This window comes from Mytilus trossulus, chromosome 5, assembly GCF_036588685.1.
Source record: "Mytilus trossulus isolate FHL-02 chromosome 5, PNRI_Mtr1.1.1.hap1, whole genome shotgun sequence".
Taxonomy (NCBI): domain Eukaryota; kingdom Metazoa; phylum Mollusca; class Bivalvia; order Mytilida; family Mytilidae; genus Mytilus; species Mytilus trossulus.
Window position 1 is genome coordinate 82,318,781 of NC_086377.1, and position 19,597 is coordinate 82,338,377.

The window sequence follows — 19,597 nt, forward strand, 5'->3', positions numbered from 1 at the left end:
CTTTATTTTGCCCATTTTACTCTAGTCTTTATACTCCATCCACACCCTCTTGTATACCGTCTGTCTAAAGGTTGGATGAACGTGAGGGTGGACGATCTAGTAAACAGAAAATAGCTTAAAATTGTCGACTGTTAACGAAACTTTTACCAGGAGATAAATTCTTAGCAAACAGAGGATTTGACATATCAGAAAGTGTTAAGACTTTTGTGTGCGGAAGTGAAAATTCCTGCATTTCCCAAGGGAACACGTCAATTATTTTTTTCTTGAAATAAAGCCAACAAGAAAATTAAGTGCACGTTTTCGCATACAAGTTGAACTTGTAGAAAACAAATATATTATTCTACAAAAAACATTGCTAATTAACTTTCTGAATGTACATGTGTCACTGAGTTGAATCAGTTGTTCTACGACATCCTCCTCCCCCCATTCCAGTCCCTCACTGAGGTGACAAAGTCTTAAGAACCTGTGGTATGAGTGCCAATGAGCAATGAGCATACATCAAACTAAGCATACATCAAACTATTGAAATTTTGTCAAATAGTTTTTAAAAAAAAATGTTTGACGTTTTTTTACTAAACATTTATATATTTTTATGTGAGTTCGTGGTGTTATGAGGGGGGGTGGGGGGAAGGGGTCCTGATCCCGAAATCCCGGGTTTAAAAACATGAAATCCCGAGGTCCCGAATTTAAATAAATTCAAATCCCGACATCCCGAAATTCGAAAAAAGAATTCCCGGATCCCGGAAGGGTCAATCCCGAAATCCCGAGCTTAAACACACCCGTTTCCGACGTTCCTAAAAAGGTCCTCCCCCCCTCTGTTATGGTTAAGACCGATGGCTACAGTGCTGAAGGTCCCGAGTTCGATTCTCACTCGGGGTGCTAAAAATATCAGTACATCAGAAGGGTAATTTTCACCCTCTCACACACATCTCTGGTACCCAGACCGGAGTTTAAACTAGAATGGGTACTTTGGGGGCCTCGGTTGGTCAAAGTTGTCCCCTACTTTGACCTGGAGATCAATCTTTTGTTATCTCTCTGGTTTGTCTGTTTTCACCGAGTGGCCCGGTGGTTTTCTCCGAGTACTTCGGCTTCGGGTACAAGTCAAATCGGCACCTATAGAAAAAGTCAAATCGGCACCAGGTTAAATCGGCATTTAAAATACTGAAAAAGATATTAACATATTCAACATGGGTGCTGAAATGACTACATCGGGTGCGAATTGACTATACCGGGTGCCGATTTGACCAGGTGCCGATTGAACCAGGTGCCGATTTGACTAGAATTCTTCGGCTTCCTCCACCATAATAACAGCGTGACTTCCCGGTGGCCTAGCACTCACGTTGTGTTGGGTGGGGATTGATTGTCCTTGTAAAAATAAATGTCGTATCAATTTACTTTTTGACACATCTCCATTATTGAGGGGGGGGGGGGTGGGGGTAGGAGGGGTCCTGATCCTGAAATCCCGGACTTAAAAACACGAAATCCCGAAATCCCGGGCTTAAAAATACGAAATCCCGAGGTCCTGAAATTCGAATAAAGAATTCCCGGATCCCGAAAGGGTCAATCCCGAAATCCCGAGTTTAAAAACACCCGATCCCGGAGTCCCGATAAAGGTCCTATCCCCCCTCATTATTCCCGATAGAGAGTGTACATGGATGCCACTGTACCCTCGCAGCTTTCGAGGGGTTCTTCGGATAACGGAGGCATTTACCAGTACATATACATATAGCGTGAAAAATTATTTATTATTATTGGCGATCAAACAAGGGGGGTCTTATGTCCTCTACCCCCTTTTTCCCATTGAATCAACCGTTTTAAATGGGTCCAATCATTGTTTCAACGTGGTCCGATTTGTCTTTCAATCTAATCCGAGTTTCTTTAAAAGTGGTCCGAGTTTTCTTGGTCCGACTTGTCCCAATCCCGATATTCAGTGTCTCGTTTTGACAAAACTTCCGCGTTGCTGCTATCGACAAACTGCAAACAATTCTTTTTCACCAAGAAGACGTCATTTCGAGGGCTTTTAAGGGTAAGTTTTAAATATTTCTGTTATATTTGACTCATGTGAAGAAATGACATACTATTTTAGCTCATTTTAAAAATATTTTTGACATTTTTGACACGGGTCAGCAACAGGACGATGGAAATATTTCCGGGTTTCCATATCTCTTCTTCTTCGCATTAAGACAAAATGTTCTGAACAAGTACAGAAGAAATGTTTAATTAATCATTTAACTAAGTGATTTTATTTTCTTCAAGGTAAAATTGTTTATGGAAACAAATTTGTAAGTTAAAAAGTGCATTTGAAAAGTGTAAGACAGTTGAACGGCAAACGATTTAATGGCTTCTAAGTTCAAGACATTGGTCACGTGATAAAAGGTCAGAGTTTACGATTTTTTTGTAAACGTGCATGCCTCGTGGTTTTCGGACTCGTATCGTCTTATTTGTACTCGTACATTAATAAAAACCAAAGTGTTCAATTCTAGATTGAATAAGCTTTCTTATTTTATATAATTATAATAAAAAAGTATTGTTAAAATGTTATAAATTCACGAGCGAAGTGAAACTTTTTTTCTGAAAATTTGCGTAGGTCCACGGAAAATCCTTAATAAATCCTTAAATAGGTTTGGTAACGTGTTGAGAGGTATAAAATATGAAGTAAAACCATTTTTTGCTCCTCATATTACAATATCAGATCACAAAAACCCCGGATACGCAATTCTGTCAGATTATTCGTGGCGAAGCGGAGATCACAGGGAGATAACTCGGTACGCGCATCGTAGGAAATTGCAAGTTCACAACAGTAAATATGAGTAAAATTAATGATTGCAGATCTATTTCGACGAGTTCTTGAATACCTTTCAATATTCCATGTTCCCCTACTGTTGTAACATTAAAATAGTCATGGAAATGTTGAATATGACATTTTTTTCAAGTTCTTACAGGTTTTTGAACACTTCCAAAGAAGACAATTACCAACATTTTATATCAGACTGACTCTCTGAAACTTGAATTTAATGTATATATATTCTCAAACACCCTTTTAGTATATAGAAGGATACAAGATGGGTTTATCAGTCATTTGTCAGAAGAACCTGTGTAACAATAGAGGCAGAAGCAGAAGATTACATTTAAACAAACAAAAATATGGAAAAAAAGGAAATATAAAGTCTTCAAAATTGTGACCATTACCATAGATTGAAAATAAAATCAATCTGAAGTAGCCAGAAGTACATGTACAATTTTTGTTTTATTATAGCTGCTTTAAGATACAGTTGCAGATCTTAGGGAGTCTGATGATTGGAACCAACTGCTCTTTTTATGGAAGATTTATTAATGCATTTGAATGGGATCATGCATATAGTTGGAACCCTCCTTTTTATCCTTGGTTGAGCCTACCACCACTTATGTTTAAAATTTTCTGGATTCACCCTGAGATTAGAAACTACATAAGTTGTACAAGTTCTGTTGCTTGCCTTAATCAAGAGAAAAAAATCTGAACATTCAAAGAACCAGAAAGGGATTTAAAACATAATAATCAACACAAAGATCACTGAACAAAAGCTGTATTGTAATTTGATATATCCTGCAGTTGTCATAAATCCTGTTATATGTAATATTTGAAGTTTTGCTTTATATTTTTTCTTCTTTCTTATATTTGAATTCAAAAGTCCTGCAACCAACTGTTAAGTCCTTGATAATCAATTATTGATTGGATAATAACATCAACTGACCAGTAAATAAAATTTGAAAATGCTTTGTTGAAATAAAATAGTGGTATTATGTCATTAGATATACTGAATCAACTTCAAATTTAATCCAAATTCACATTTACCTGCTCTAAAATGCATAGTCAATTGGACTACAAAAACCTGAGACTACTTCAATGTATAACATAGAGATTGTGGTCACTTTCCATATTATAGTAGTCTTAAACAAAAACAAAACTGACTTTACTTAAATACAGTATTTTCAGAACTTTTTTGAAAAAGGACAAAGTTCTTTAAGAAATTTATTATTCTGATATCAGAAATAATCTCATAGTATCAAAGCAGAATGTCAGTTCTTTTAATTGAGATAACCAGTTTAATCACATTATTTACTTTTATAAAAACAAAAACTCATGACAAATGCTTTTAAAAGTTAACCTGTCAGTCACAGGCACTTGTCTCAAAAAAAAAATTTCCTATATACCTTAATATATATGTTATATTAAGGTATATAGGAAATTTTTTTTTTGAGACAAGTGCCTGTGCTGTCAGTACTAAAATAAAGAAATGTGGTATAAGACAAGATATTTTATTCCAATTAAAGGGCATATGAAGAGCAAAGTAATGTACATGTATTACAATGATTTATATATGTGAATATATAATGGATCAATGATGTTGAAATAAATCAGATAAATATGGAGATAACCAACTCAATTCTTAGATTTTAAACCACAGCTAGTTCAGAGCCACACATATATTTGAAAAGGCATATAATAATTATATCTTCAATTAACAGGCAAACATTCCCAAATGCCCAATTAAAACATTATCTGTACTCTCTATATATATATTGATAACTTTCTGAGTTCAAAACATTTATTTTAAATTGCAACACAGTCACTTTTCAATGCCTCTAGGTTTTCTTGAATAAAAAGCCAGGAATTAGATTTGTCACTTGTGCTTAACTTTTCATTTTTTTTACAACTTATTATTATATTATCATTAAATTCTTTTCTTAAAAACTTATAAAGGGGAAACTGACATTTATGGTATAGTTGCCAATGACATAACAGCCTGGAAACTTATCACCCAGAGTCCAAGTCTCTGTTAGCAGTGACAGTTAAATTACAAGTCACTTGACATACATCAACAATCAATACATTCCATTGTTTTAAGGCAAATGAGGAAACTAAGAGTAACAATAGCTTTTGCCTTACTACATGCACAAGAGAATATTAGAAATTATAATATAAATTAGTAAATATCAGAGGCAAAAAAGACAGGACTTAGCCACTGGACTTTTAGTAAAGTACCCTTACTAACCCTTAGAGGAGCTGCTGTATACTAGAAAAAAATATGTTGATGATTTGACCCCATCAATCAGCATTTTAGCATTACATTATTGTCAAATGCTATCTGCTCTAGATCTATTTCTTCCAACCTGTCATGAGAGTCAAAATGTATACCTAGGGTGGGAATTAAACCCATGTACGTTCATTTACTTTTATTGTTCTTTGTGTACACAAAATGTACATGTCCATGAAATATATCAAATGCAAAAAAATGCGGTAATGTATCATTACACCCTCATTAGTTAAGGACCAAGTAAAAGAAGTCCCTGCACCTACCTAGACGTTTTTCTTGGGTAAGATTTATTATATAACTATTGAAAGTATAACACCATAAAGGTTATTGGTAAGAATATAGTAACATCAACGTGCAATTCAAGTAAACAAACTGTCAAACATAAACAATCTACCACGTGTGTGTCTGCTGTGCTTGAATTCAAAACGATCCATCAGGCTTATTTACACGAATTTTTGCTCAAGCAGACAGTTAAATATGTCCGTTTACCTTATGGGGTCTGTTAAGAATGTATTTGCTGTTATAAATTGTGTATGCATGGAAATATAAGGAAGATAACATTGATTTTTACCGTAACTTTTGAATACACAACATTCCCAAGGTATCCCCACAAAACACATGGCTACTTTGTAACGACGGCTGGTAACGTGTAGCCACTTTCTAACGGCAAATGCAATTGGATGATCTTCAAAGATCAATAATAAAATTGCTAATAAATGATTGGATACGAGATTCTGTCAGATTATAAATAGGTGAAAAAATGTAAACATTGAAATCCGCCATCTTGACGTAGGAAACAAACTAATTTTCAGTCTTGGATTAAAGGACATTGCGCACATTGCCAGCGTATCATGCATAAACAGTCATCTGCAAATATATCTTTCAATTTGTGTTTTACACTTACTTTTCTATGTTTTAGTTAATTTAATGTTTTAATTTACTACAGAATGCGACATCGTTCTCAAAGATGCCGTAGAAAAAATTATAGGTGGCGCTGTTTGTGGGCGTAAACATTTTACATACGGGTTCTTTTTTTGTCGACAAATTGACCTCTATCTGTCAGATTCAAGCGTTTGCCTTCCAACTGAAGAGTTTTTAGACACCAGGCGGCGCTGATGTTTGTTACATTTTTGTTTAAGTTTTCTTTTTTAAAAAGCTTGCCTGAACCTTCATTTATAATGGGTATAGAATCAAAAGTGTGCATACAATATATAATCTTTGTATTTGAAAATTTAAAAAAAGTTAATAACTGATTATTAACATCAAGTTAGGTAGTCCAAATAATTATGACGTCTTAAAAGGCTAATAAATAAATTTGGTGTATTTACTGTCTTCTGATTGGTTAAAATAATTAGCTTTATTTTCAATGTTATCAATTTTTATGGCGACACGCCCACTCTAACGTTGTGTATTCATACGCAAACATCTGTGTACGTTGTAATTGGTATTAATATATATCTTCAGTGGCGGATCCAGAAACAAATTCGGGGGTGGTCCCAAATGAATATTGAATGGTATGAAAAAGGTTAAAAAATACCTTTGACATTATGGAAGATCATGAATTTGGACAACACCATGCGATGCACATATTCCTAGGTAAAGGAATTAAAAGAAATGTTAAACTGATTTTTATTTAAGACTCTTTACAATATCTTGCAATCTAAAATAGCACAACATACAACTGTCATCTGAATAAGGCAAGCTGTAAAAAAGGTTTAGCAAAAATGTTCCGAATCGGTAAAAATAGTTTTACGTAAAATTGTTCAAAATTTACTAATTTAACAAACTTAAGAGTTGTTTATCAGGTCATTCAACATCATGCTTCGCGGGGTTTCCTTGCAAAGTTATCTATAATTTGTTTTATGTTTAGTTCCAAACTGTAGTGCACATGCATCAACGCATGTCCGTTTCAACGCAATTGTCCCATAGTTGTTCTCAGGTAGGTTTTTAGAAGTGATAACTCACTGTTGGATAGCTCACATTCGCAACTCGTCACCCCATGGTAGCTATGGTTTTTAGATAACAGAAATAATTGGAAAGTCGGTTCAATTTCATCAAATGTTGCGTTTAGTACAAATGCTGGTACCAACTTCAGTGCTTGAATTGCTGTTGATGTTTGGGGGAAAAGGGGGGGGGGGGGCTCAAAGAGATAGATAAACAAATTTAATTTAATTCATTCATAATGATTGTTTTTTTTTTCAAAATGTACATACATGAAATTTAAAACCGAGACTCCGTTAGTTGGAGAATGCAATTATATATGGAAATTTCACTTAAAAATACAAAAATAATTTGTACTTACCTTTCAAAATAAGAAGTCAACTTTCTTCATATTGACGAGCTGTTTTGACAATTTAATTACATGTATACAGGTGAAACGCATTGATCCGTATTCTATCATTGTGACACCTCCAGGTATCTAGGTAATCCATAACCAATTAGTGCGATGAAAGGATTAATTTTAAGTGTTAATTAGCTAGTTATTGAAAAAATAGACACCTTAAAAAAAAATTGAGGTTCGTCATGGGGGTGGTCCGGTGCGCCGTGGGACCACCCCCTAGATCCGCCACTGATCTTTGAGCCTTATTTTTGATAGAAATTTATTTATAATGAATGGCTGTTATTTATTTTGAATTTATTGAACCATAAAATTAATTTTTGACTCTTCACATTTAACATAATCCGCTTCGCAGATTATTCAATGTGAAGAGTCAAAAATTAATTTTATGGTTCAATAAATTCAAAATAAATAATGTTCAGCCATTCATTAATTATAATTTTTTTCTTACGTCGAAGTAAGGCGTCAAAGGAAAAAATTATAATAGCCTTTTAAGATGCCATAATTATTTGGAATACAATTTAGGTTCCTCATCCACAGGTATGAGACAATATTAATTAAAGTTGTTACATTATTATATACCACCAAAAGTATACATGTAACTGAAACAAGTTATTTCAGAAAATAACAGGCATACTGTCATGACTGTTATTGGGGTAATTCTTATAGAGTTATCTCCTCCTGTCGTGAATTGTGTTGAAATAACCCTTTATTTTACAAAGAAACAATGTATGTATGTAATAATGCCATTCAGTCATCACAGTGGGTCTCATTTGGGTCTTACTAAGTTAGCGTGATGCAGGATTTGCCGATTTTTGGTAAACGTGACACGAGAAAGTAAAATTATTTTGCATGAAAACGGGAAACAAAAGTCGAGCGGGACATATGAAATTACTAAAAAAAATAGCAGGGAATCCGGGAAAATCCTAATTGTATTAAGCATGATATAAAAATTTGTTGTCAAAAGTAGTGATGACTTGTTTATGTTGTTTGTATGTGTGACATCCTGTTAGTCCGACAACCATTATTCCGACAGCCCATTACTCTGACAGCCCACTATTCCGACAGCCCATTATTCTGACAGCTTTTTATTCCGACAATGCATCTGTCTTAAGTGTATGGGTAAATTTTCTCTAAAAAGACCAACTCCGTTCTCTATAATATTTGTGGTTGTCCGTTTTGATTCCGATTATTCTTCTCAGGCAGGATATTGTCTCAGTATATTGGGGTTGGTACTTGTGCTTATTGCAACTGTTCAGTCCTTACCCTCGTCCCTCTTTCGTTTTACAGGTCTTGGTATTTTATCTGTCTTTATATTTCGGAGTTTGTGTGACCACTGTCATGCTGTTCTAGGTCGCTGTTTTTTTGTTTTTTTTTGTCGATCTATCTCATTTTCACTAGATCTTTGGTTTCTACTTTCCCATATCAAGGGAGTGAGGTTTCATCACTATTTACTACATACATAAATAAATATATCAGAGTTGGATAACAATACCCGCTCTCTTTGGTCGCAACACCTTCTACCCCTTGTATCACTCATCTGAGTTTGATTTCAATTAATTTTGTCGCGGAAATTAGCGACTAATGTAGCGTCAGTTAAAATGAGAAAAACAAAGAGACAAGTACAAACCCAGGTCCTTAAAAATAATAGGACGAAATATGTGCTCCAAAAAGATGAGCAATTCCAGATTCTACCAAGACACCAACCATGCTAACCCGTGCGATTTTATGAATATCATGTTAGGGAATGTGAATCTACGAAATACAGAGACAGTACACAGCACTTCCAATAACGATCGATCAGACAAAGTCTAAGAGATGACACTTAATATATGTGATGGGGTACCGATTTTATATCCCGAGCTTATTTTAAAATGTAGAAAAACATGCCTCTTTTATAATGGTTGGGGGAGAGGCATGACTGATGAATTACAACAAAACTATTTACGAAAAACAAATATGACAGACATGAACCAACGACAACTACTAAACTACCAGCTACTGACTTGGGACAGGCACATTACAAATGTGGCGAGCAGGGTTAGAAATTAGTTGAAAAGGGCTTAACTCATCAGATCGATACAAAGCACACAAACTTTTTGTGATTTAGCTGATATTGACAGCTAGCTCAAAGCCTATAACAACTAATAAAAAATCATATATCTAAGACATGGTGTGACATTCTTGTCCCGCGTGTGTCTTTGTCAAATGATTTCCCTTCTCCTGGACTCTCTCTTGGTTTGCCTACCGTTCATTGGTTAAGGCAAGGTTGGCCACCTAATCCTTACAGTGGCGGGTTGGATTTGACTATTTTGACAATATAGATCCAATACACAGAATAAACTCTGTCATGTCTGTATTGAATAAACTCTGTCATGTCTGTATTGAATAAACTCTGTCATGTCTGTATTGTATAAACTCTGTCATGTCTGTATTGTATAAACTCTGTCATGTCTGTATTGTATAAAGCAAATCATATGATGACCCTGCAGAATTTGTTGAAAATAGTTCGATGAGAATCTGTACAAATAATTCCCTGTATAATGTACAGTCAGGGGTACTACTTGTACAAGTACTTTTTATTTACTTGAAGAAGTAAAAAAAAATATACTTATATAAGTAAATTTGTAGGATACTTATACAAGTTAATTTTATTTACTTGTATAGGTGAAAAAAATTACTTAGTTATGTCCCTTAGACATTCAGATTCATCGTAAACAGACGTCTTAAAAGCCCAATATTTCAGGAGGTAGAAGACCTGGATCCTTCATACTTCGTACTTTGGATATACATGTAGATGCCTTATGTGATGAAGTTTCTGTCTGTCATATGTCCATTGTCCTTGACCTCATTTTCATGGTTCAGTGACTACTTGAAAAAAAAATTAAGATTATTAGTATTAGTGACTACTTGAAAAAAAAAAAAAAGATTACCGGTATTAGTATTCTTAATTTCTCTCTTATTATGAGTAGTTGGATAACTATATTTGGTATGTGCGTACCTTGCAGGGTCCTAGTGCCTGTCAGACAGTCTTCTATTCATGGATCAGTGAACATGCAAGGTTAAATTTGTATGGGTCAAGTCCCAGGGCTGTGGAAATGCTATGCCCGACTCGCCCGACTCGTACATTTGAACAACCGGACAAGTAATTTTTTGTGTCTTGGTTCCCCGTGGACAAGTAAAAAATATACAAGACAAAGTTCAAATCCAACAAAAACATAAGATTAATTTCAAAACGTCTAAATATGTTTAATTTATAGAAACCTATGTTCAGCAAGTAAAAACATCAATGTTCATGACGATAAAAATATTACATGATACCAGAAATAGATCGATTACCAAAATAAATAAAAATAAGTATGCGAACCCGAGTCGCGTAACAGTGCATTGGCTTTGTCCATTGACCCGGGATCGTCCATTAGGTTTTATCCATCAATTACCGGAAGTGTCATTTCTTTAAATTTTGTATCGTGATTCAGATTGGTAAATACTTAATAAAAAGGTGAACAAGCAAGACAAAAATAGTCATGAGTCGAGTAGAAAACCTTAAATGCAAATGGAGGACACATAGTATTTAATAAAAAAAAACCGGAAGCAATAATTTCAGACATCGTGGATATCAGATTGCCCCTGGCTGTCTTTGGAAATTCGGAAAATAAATTAAAGTTTTTGTCTTATTTATAGATGAAGTCTTATTTATAGATGGAAGGTCAACATTATTTGTTGTCTAAGTTGAAAATAAAAGGGACGCTTTAATTGCCCATTAAGACAATAATGAATAATCAAGAAAAAAACAAGTGTATCAGTTGAGAGAAACACCACAAAATCAATGGTTTCAATGTCATTTCATTGGTTGGTTTGCTGTTAGGTTTCTGTCCCATTGATGTTAACCAATTTCCTACTTTCCTAATTTTTTACACATATAAACAAATAGATTGCATTTGTTTGTGATGCACAACAGTGCTAAGTAAGAATCATATTATATTAGCTAACAAGAAATACTTTAATATTTATTGGGATCATCAGGGCAAGTAAATCTTTTTCCGGACAAGTAAAATGTTAGGTTTCACTTGCCCGGGGACAAGTGCTCACAACAAATATTTCCACACCCCTGAGTCCATATGCCTTTTTTTAACTTCTCTGTAACCTATGTACTTCATGGTTTATGAGAATAAATTATCTATCACATCTTAAATACTGTAAGCAATAGGTCTACTATATTTATGCCCTTGTCAGTCTGTGTGTGCGTCTGTCCCTACATATGTCCATGCGTTCCAAAGTTGGTATCCGTTCTCTAACTTTAGTTTGCCTCAACCAAATGTTATGAAACTTATATGTGCGTGCGTCTGTCCCTACATATGTCCATGCGTTCCAAATTTGGTATCCGTTCTCTAACTTTAGTTTGCCTCAACCAAATGTTATGAAACTTATACACAATGTTTATTTCCACAAAAGACAGATCAAGTTTTAATTTTGGTGCTTCACTTAAACCGTTCTAGAGTTATGCCCCTTTACAAATGGTAAAGGTGCTGAATTTTTCGTTTCGTTTCTGTTCTCTGACTTAAGTTAGCCTCAACCAAATTTTGATAGTTACCTTTACCCTTCTTCAGTTATGTCCCTTTATAACTTTATATGATATGCAAGCGGGGGCAACTTCTGTGTCTCATGGAAACATTCCCAATTTATTTGTATATGGAATCATTATAAGATGTACATGTCCAACTGGTAGCTGTCACCCGATGTTGACCTCATTTTCATGGTTCAGTCAGTCAAGGATATACAGTACAGGTAGGGACTTATTTTTATGGAAGCCTTGATCCGTCTAGATGTCAGACTGGTCGGACAGTTGTCCCAGAGTAATAAACACCTGCTGTGCAATATCCAAGTGGAAGGTCGTAAATCAATCTGAACCAGCTTGATTAGAATTAAATTTTACCTGTACAGATATATTTGTATTTATGGAGAAATGTAAAATATTGTCTTTTATTCAAAGAGAAAGAATTGAAATTAAAATTAAATATTAGAATTTATATTAAAAATTAAATACTTAGAATTAAAATAAAATATCATGAATGTGGATTTTTTTTTTTTATAATTTGAAAATGAAATAAAGACGATTTTTAACAATATATTGTGTTGCCAATTATTATAATAGTTTTGTGCCAATAAAATATTTTGTATTTGTATTTGTAAACCGTAAATATTTCATCTAATTAAAAATAATAAGCCTAATAACAACCAAGACTGTTTTCAATCGAAGTTTGAATCAAATTGTTGAGACATCAATCCCGTAAATTATACGAGATTTCATTGATGATTATATTATTTCCCAGAGTTCGCGAAAAGTGTCAGTCCTCAGGATTTAACCACCAAAATATTGCATAGGACTGACACAATTTTAGTATTTTTCAATAGACTTGATAGTGAGGATCAGCAGATTTTCTTCAAGGACCACCAAGGAAAAAAAGATTTCGCAAACTATGATTTCCCCCTTTAAACGTCCTGTTCCTTTATATGTTATTATTAGAAACACAATTTTAAGTATAAGGCCAACATATCGTATTTATAAAATATGTATAGGCATTGTGAATAAAGTTATTTTCCTTTTGATACAACTTTCCCCGTCGGAGCCTTTACATCAATTCACACCTGTCAATCATTTCTCGCAAGTAAAACATTTTGGTCAGACATATCACTCGTGCTTTCTATTTTGACATATTTCCCGTTAATCTCTTTGAAAGTCAAACAATTGGTTTCTTTAAATACAATATTTATGACGCCGTGATCATATTTCGATTCCTATTTTTTATTTTACAAAAAATTGTTGACATTCGAGATATTGCCTTTCTATTTTCATGTCTCGACTCTTTTATGAAAATCGCCGGAGTTTTTATTATAAATATATTTTACGAATCGATACACGAAAATCAAAATTTAACCTTATATAGTTTATAAATAAATGCACATTCATACCCCAATGGGGTTAAAGGCTAATCGTACTAGTCATGATCAGCTGTCTTTACTTTTTCGACGTACTTCTAGTCATTCTATAGCTCGCGCAGTCCGTAAGAATTTTTAAATCGATGTTGTATTATTTCCGAAGTTTAAAGGAGTTCTCCAAAGTAGAATATCTAAATGGGAATCCGGGAAATGACTGATAAAAATAAAACAAAAAATAGTTAAAGAAGACTTTATAATCTTGTTTTGATTTTACATGTATGTAAATCAATTAAATTTCTATTCTGGTCAATCGATCAAGAGCCCCAAAACTAACGCACAATACTGTCAATCATTCCACATCAAATTTAATCATGAATGGATTTTCCCACGGTAGTTCAGTAAGGTCACCTGAGTTTACTGTTACGACATTTCCCGCCATATAAAAATCTCGTGCAGTGGACAAAATCGATCATCTTTTATTAGCATTCAATAATATTGTGAGTGGAGTCAAGTTAAAGTTCAACCACGTGCACACGCTGTTGATCACTAATATGTGTATCATGGAATTATCTTTTCACGGCAAATTTTTCTTAACAAATTGCTGTTAAATATATAACATACAAGTTTCCTTTTTTACATGGATTGTGCGTAAATTAATTTTACGCAATTAATTTAAGTTCGGGATTTCGGGATTAACACTATAGTGATCTGGGAATTCTTTTTTTCGCGATGTCGGGATTTTGATTTATTTAAATTCGGGACCTTAGGACTTCGTGTTTTTAAGCCCGGGATTTCGAGATCCGGACCCTATTTACTCCCTACCCCCAAATGCAGATCAATTATATAAATTTAGCATAATGAACAAACACGGAAATCTTAAAATAAACTTATGTCCGGGAAGAATCAATATCTTCTTCTAGTGTTATTATTTGCGTTCTATTTTATTGATACATCTCCAACTTTGAAGTTTCGGACAATAAATTGTTTACAGTAAAAAGTAAAAACTACATAGAATCAGCAACCTACTAAATAATATACAAGTATTGCTCACTGTAATTATATTTTTTTTTTATCTCGGAACTGACCCAACACAGACTGAATATTAAATAGATATTATAGAAATATTTTGCATGTGGCCGCTTCAAACTAACCCTGGAGACAGCATTCTGCTAATGGATTTACGAGTAAAACAAAAATAACCGTAAGCTTCCAGAAAAAGAATACATGTAAAAATATTTATGTTTGCAAATAAATAAGAAACAGATACACAAAAAAACAAAAAATAAACAACAAAGAACATAGAACAAAAATAATTTTGAGGAACAAATTAGAAAATAAATAGCAGTTGAAATATAAAAACCATAATTAAAAAAATAGGCTATTTTTATTAAAACAAAGTTGTCTCCAGTACTTCACCTGTAAAAATATTTTATGTCAAAAACGATGTAATCAATAAAGTGACTGAGAGGTTAAAATTACAGGTAACCTGATTCTGAAATCAGTGAACCGTAATTCTAGCAGCACGGATTAAGATGAAAGGACAAATATATTGCCAATCACACCTGGATTTGTTGATTAATGACCATACTACCTACCATAAAAATGTCTGATTATTCATATCCGACTAGACGGATTAAGACATCCATAAAAATAAGTCCCTACCCGTACTGTAACTCTATAGAGTTATTACAGAAAAATAACATACATTTGTTATTGTGGACTAACAAATCAAAGAACTGTGATAACATATGTATGTTACATGTTTCAAAGTAACAATATACATGTACATCTTTAGTTTTGTTTAAATGTATACAAGTTCTATTGATATTACTATTGTCTTTATGTATACTCAACTATAGAAAGATATAACAGTTCATAGTTTCCAATCATGCATAGTACACCTATGTTATTACAGAAAAAGTACATGTATGTCTGTAATAACTAAAGGGTGTTATCAGCTTCTCTTCATCACTTCAAAGCATTTGCTCAGACATATACATGCTTGATTACAATGTATTTTAATTTATTGTAATAAATATGATCAGAGCATGTAATGAAGTTCTGCGCAAGCTTCCCAGTAATTCCCAAGTTTCTCATATATAGTAAGTTACATGCCTTAAATAACTAAGCCTTGTTATAACAGCTAAGTTTATCCCTTAAAAGCCTTGTCTCATTGATTTACCATGGTTAATGAAAAATGTATTAATTTAATTCAAAAATTAGTTATCATGGCTATGCATTTAGTTTCTGCCCACAGTTTCAAGAGTTCCCTAGAGGCCACTTAAAATTAAAATATTTATGATTTATTTTACAAATAACAAACATATTTGCCTTTACCATGTTTACTTTGCTGAACTAGTAATCATTATTGTTTAGCCTTTAGGGGCCAGATCAAGCTTTAAGTGTGCCTCTGGGTGCAGAATTTTCCTCGCTGTGTTGATGACCCATTGTTGGCCTTTGGCTGTCTCTGCTCTCTGGTTTGGTTTTTGTCTCTTTGACACATTCCTTGTTTCCATTCTCTATTCTGTTTAATCTGTTTACATGTTTTAAATTTTAAAACTTTTTTTTCAGATTCTGATTGACTGGTGGCAGAAGGGGTATGAATATAAAGTGGCATTAAGGCCTTGAAGACAGACTATAACATGGTGAAGTTGCAATAACAGTTTGACGAAGACCCACATGTAATCCCATATTGACGGTTGTAGAACTCATACCAACAGATTTCACTTTGGGTATTTATTTGTATTGTAATAAGTAAGGGACTTTACTTTAACACGTTTCTTTAAAATCACATAATCTTCAGTTTGCATGCTCAGATTGAAAAAGTATTGCTTACGAGCTTCACTGTTTGACTTTCTTTCTCGCCTTGTAAAAGTAGTTACACAGGTTTTTTTCCATTGTTATGCATTGTACCTGTGCAATAATTTCACGTTGTGAAACCGTGAAATTTCGTATGAAGTGATTACTGTCAAGTATGAAAATTTTGTAATCTCTTTAAAACATATATTATGTCATTCCAAAAACATTTCTGCCTCGAAAAACACAAAAACTGGCACAGAAACACTATATATGTACTGGAGTCTGGATATGTAAACTTTTTATCAGGATCTGAACATCATAATATTCAGTATGCTAAAAATAAGTGTTATTAAAGCCATGAAAGCTCAGACGATAAATAGCTTAACATATTTTGTATAGTTTCATCACTCGATGCATAAAATTGAGAATGGAAATTGGGAATGTGTCAAAGAGACAACAACCCGACTATAGAACAGACAACAGCAGAGTCAGTCATAGGTATTTTTATTGTTCAACTGCTGTCCTGTGCAATATCTCCGATTAGTAAGCTATAAAGTGACCAAAAATTATTTGTGTAAAATAACATAAAAAAAATCGGCCTTATTTTATATACAAAAATAGAAATTTTTATATCCAATGCATAAAAGAAATATAGTAGGTTTAGGTGTAAAGGTGCAATTTTCACAAAACATATCAAATTTCCCACGTTGTCGAACATAAACATGGATAACATCATTAATGATTTTATTAAGATTGACAAATGTTCGAGTACGAGTCCGTTAAAAATTAAAAAAATCTAACATCTCCATTTGAAAAAAAATCTTAGCAAAGACGAAAACCATATGAAACAACAGTTGTTTTCCACTACCGTCAGAGCAAAGGGAACATATTGAAAGTGGCAAATACTGAAATATGTCAAAAATCAATACTTTTTTGTAAACACTGTCATATATGTGTATGTAAATACTTTATAATGGAAACCCGAACTTCTGAGGGATGTTTATATACAAAAATAAGGAGATGGGGTATGATTGCCAAATGGGACAACTATCCACTTAAGCACAAATAAAGTGGATATAAGTTATGATAGGGCCTTTTTTTTTAATTAGTTGGTTTACGGACAACTAGTGTCAAAGGTTAGGGTCGGAGGAGGTAAAAAAAATAAAAATAAAATAGCAATCTTAGATTTTTTTTTTGTTCACGTATAACTGTTCTGAAAAATTTGAGTCGGAGGAAAAAAAATAAAAAAAATGCTGTTCATTCATGACATTACAGGGGTTGAGGAGGAGAAATAGTTTAGCTCTTATCTTGATATGCTTTGCATTTGATGGATGGATGGTCAATTGTTGTTTAATGTCTATTGGCTAATCAGATGCATAATTAGGATGAGAATATGATAATGAGAAATGAAATGCTAAACTGACACACTGAGCCAGAATTTAAATGTGCTAGCTCACAAGGTAACAGTTCCCCCAAAGATATGTTACCTTACCCAAACACATTATTCTGACTCCTTTAATAATTGCAATTGCAGCGTGCTTGGTGAAGAAGCAGCAGATACCAATTTTTAAGTCTTTGATTTGACCGGGTCAAGGTTCAAACCCAAGATCTCTCACTCTCCAGGTGAACACAATACCATCACATTTAAGGTGCACCTGGTCTTCACGTATGAATATATGTGCATGTTTGACCCAAAAATCTTTTGAGGACAATATACTTGACATAAACAAATTTCTTTGATTTATGAAATGTTTGATAATCAACTGTGTTCATGATCCTATCATGCTGATGAAGAAATAGCAATGTACCAAAGTTTGACTAAAACACATATTTTGTACAGACAAGAAATTTGTTAGCATCTAAATTATGCATGAATCCCGTTCGCTGAAAAGTGGAAATGGTGGCAAAGAAATAAAAAGTTGAGATCAATGTTTTATTTTCAACAGGTACCTTGACAATGGCAACATTTTCATCAGCCATATTGTCGAATATGGCATCGCCGATTGTTTGCTTAGGTTTGCATTTGATAAAAGTGCTCTCAGTACGTTGACCATCAAAGTTAATATTCAACTGAAAGTAGATGAAGCCGTCAGACTCCATGGTCCTCCCTCGTTGGGTTTTTGAATTCGTCTGCGTCATTTCGAAGCTTTTCAAAATACGCCGTTCACTACAAACGCTTTATTGACACAGACAAAACGTTTTGGAACGCCTCGGATTTTTTTATTCACAGCACTCGAAAAATCGGGTCGGCGGAATAAAAAACAACACGAAATCAAAATTTTAATTTTATTTCACTTTTAAACAAAATCGGGTCGGCGGATCCGTAAACCAACTAATTAAAAAAAAAAGGCCTAGGCAACTGTAACGATTTCAACAATGGGAAAACCCCATACTGTATAGTCTGCTATTAATGGCCACGATTGATGATTATACGCTATTGTCTCTTAAAGACAAATATATAAACACATTTTGTCCTCGATTTAAAATACTTTTTAAACATAAAAGTAGGTGCAATATATATTTTTAAACTCAAAAAGTTTAGTGACCCCATCAGCGTGATCAGATACTTGACAAACTCTTAGTCTTCGTCTTTTGTATGAACACAAAATTCATGGATCACACATTTCTCTTTAACTATCTATACGAAAGTTTCTGCACTCATGAATATTTGCATCGGCTGTAATCGATGGCTAACTTTACACTTGTATGTTTGTCTGATGTGTAATTGTGTTTTTCACTGTTGTTTCTTTGCTGTCTGGTGGACAAATACATGAATTCTGCATGTCATCATCAAATACGTGAATAGCTATATATCTGGTAAATCAAACACTTTTTCTTCGCATAGAAAGAACTCTTCATTAATCTGAGCATGGAACGAATACTTTATATCACGAACTATAAATGTGGATACAAAAAATGAAAAACTAAGCGAAATTGTTAATCCCGCATTGCACGAAAAAATGTGTTGTACATGTATTTAAGTAAGTAGCATGTGTTCTTGGTTAATTGTAAACACGTAGTAGTCCATAATGCATTGTTGCTCATTTAGTGGATTGGTAAAAAAACCAGGTAACAATAAATTGCGTCACACGTAAATAAACCATTACACGTGCGAGAACATAAGTATGCTTATTCATGCATTTCCATATAAGGTAGTGTTCCTGACCTGAGTAATGATAACATCAAAATTTCTTTCTGACTTTTTTTTAAAGTCATGTGTGTTATGAATGTAGATGCAGGGATGATTCCGCTATATAGTTTAGGGCCGCTTAAGATATTTTATAAAGTTTATAAGATATCTTATAAAGTTTATAAGATATCTTATAAAGTTTATAAGATATCTTTTAAAGTTTATAAGATATCTTATAAAGTTTATAAGATATCTTATAAAGTTTATAAGATATCTTATAAAGTTTATAAGATATCTTACATAGTTCATGAGATA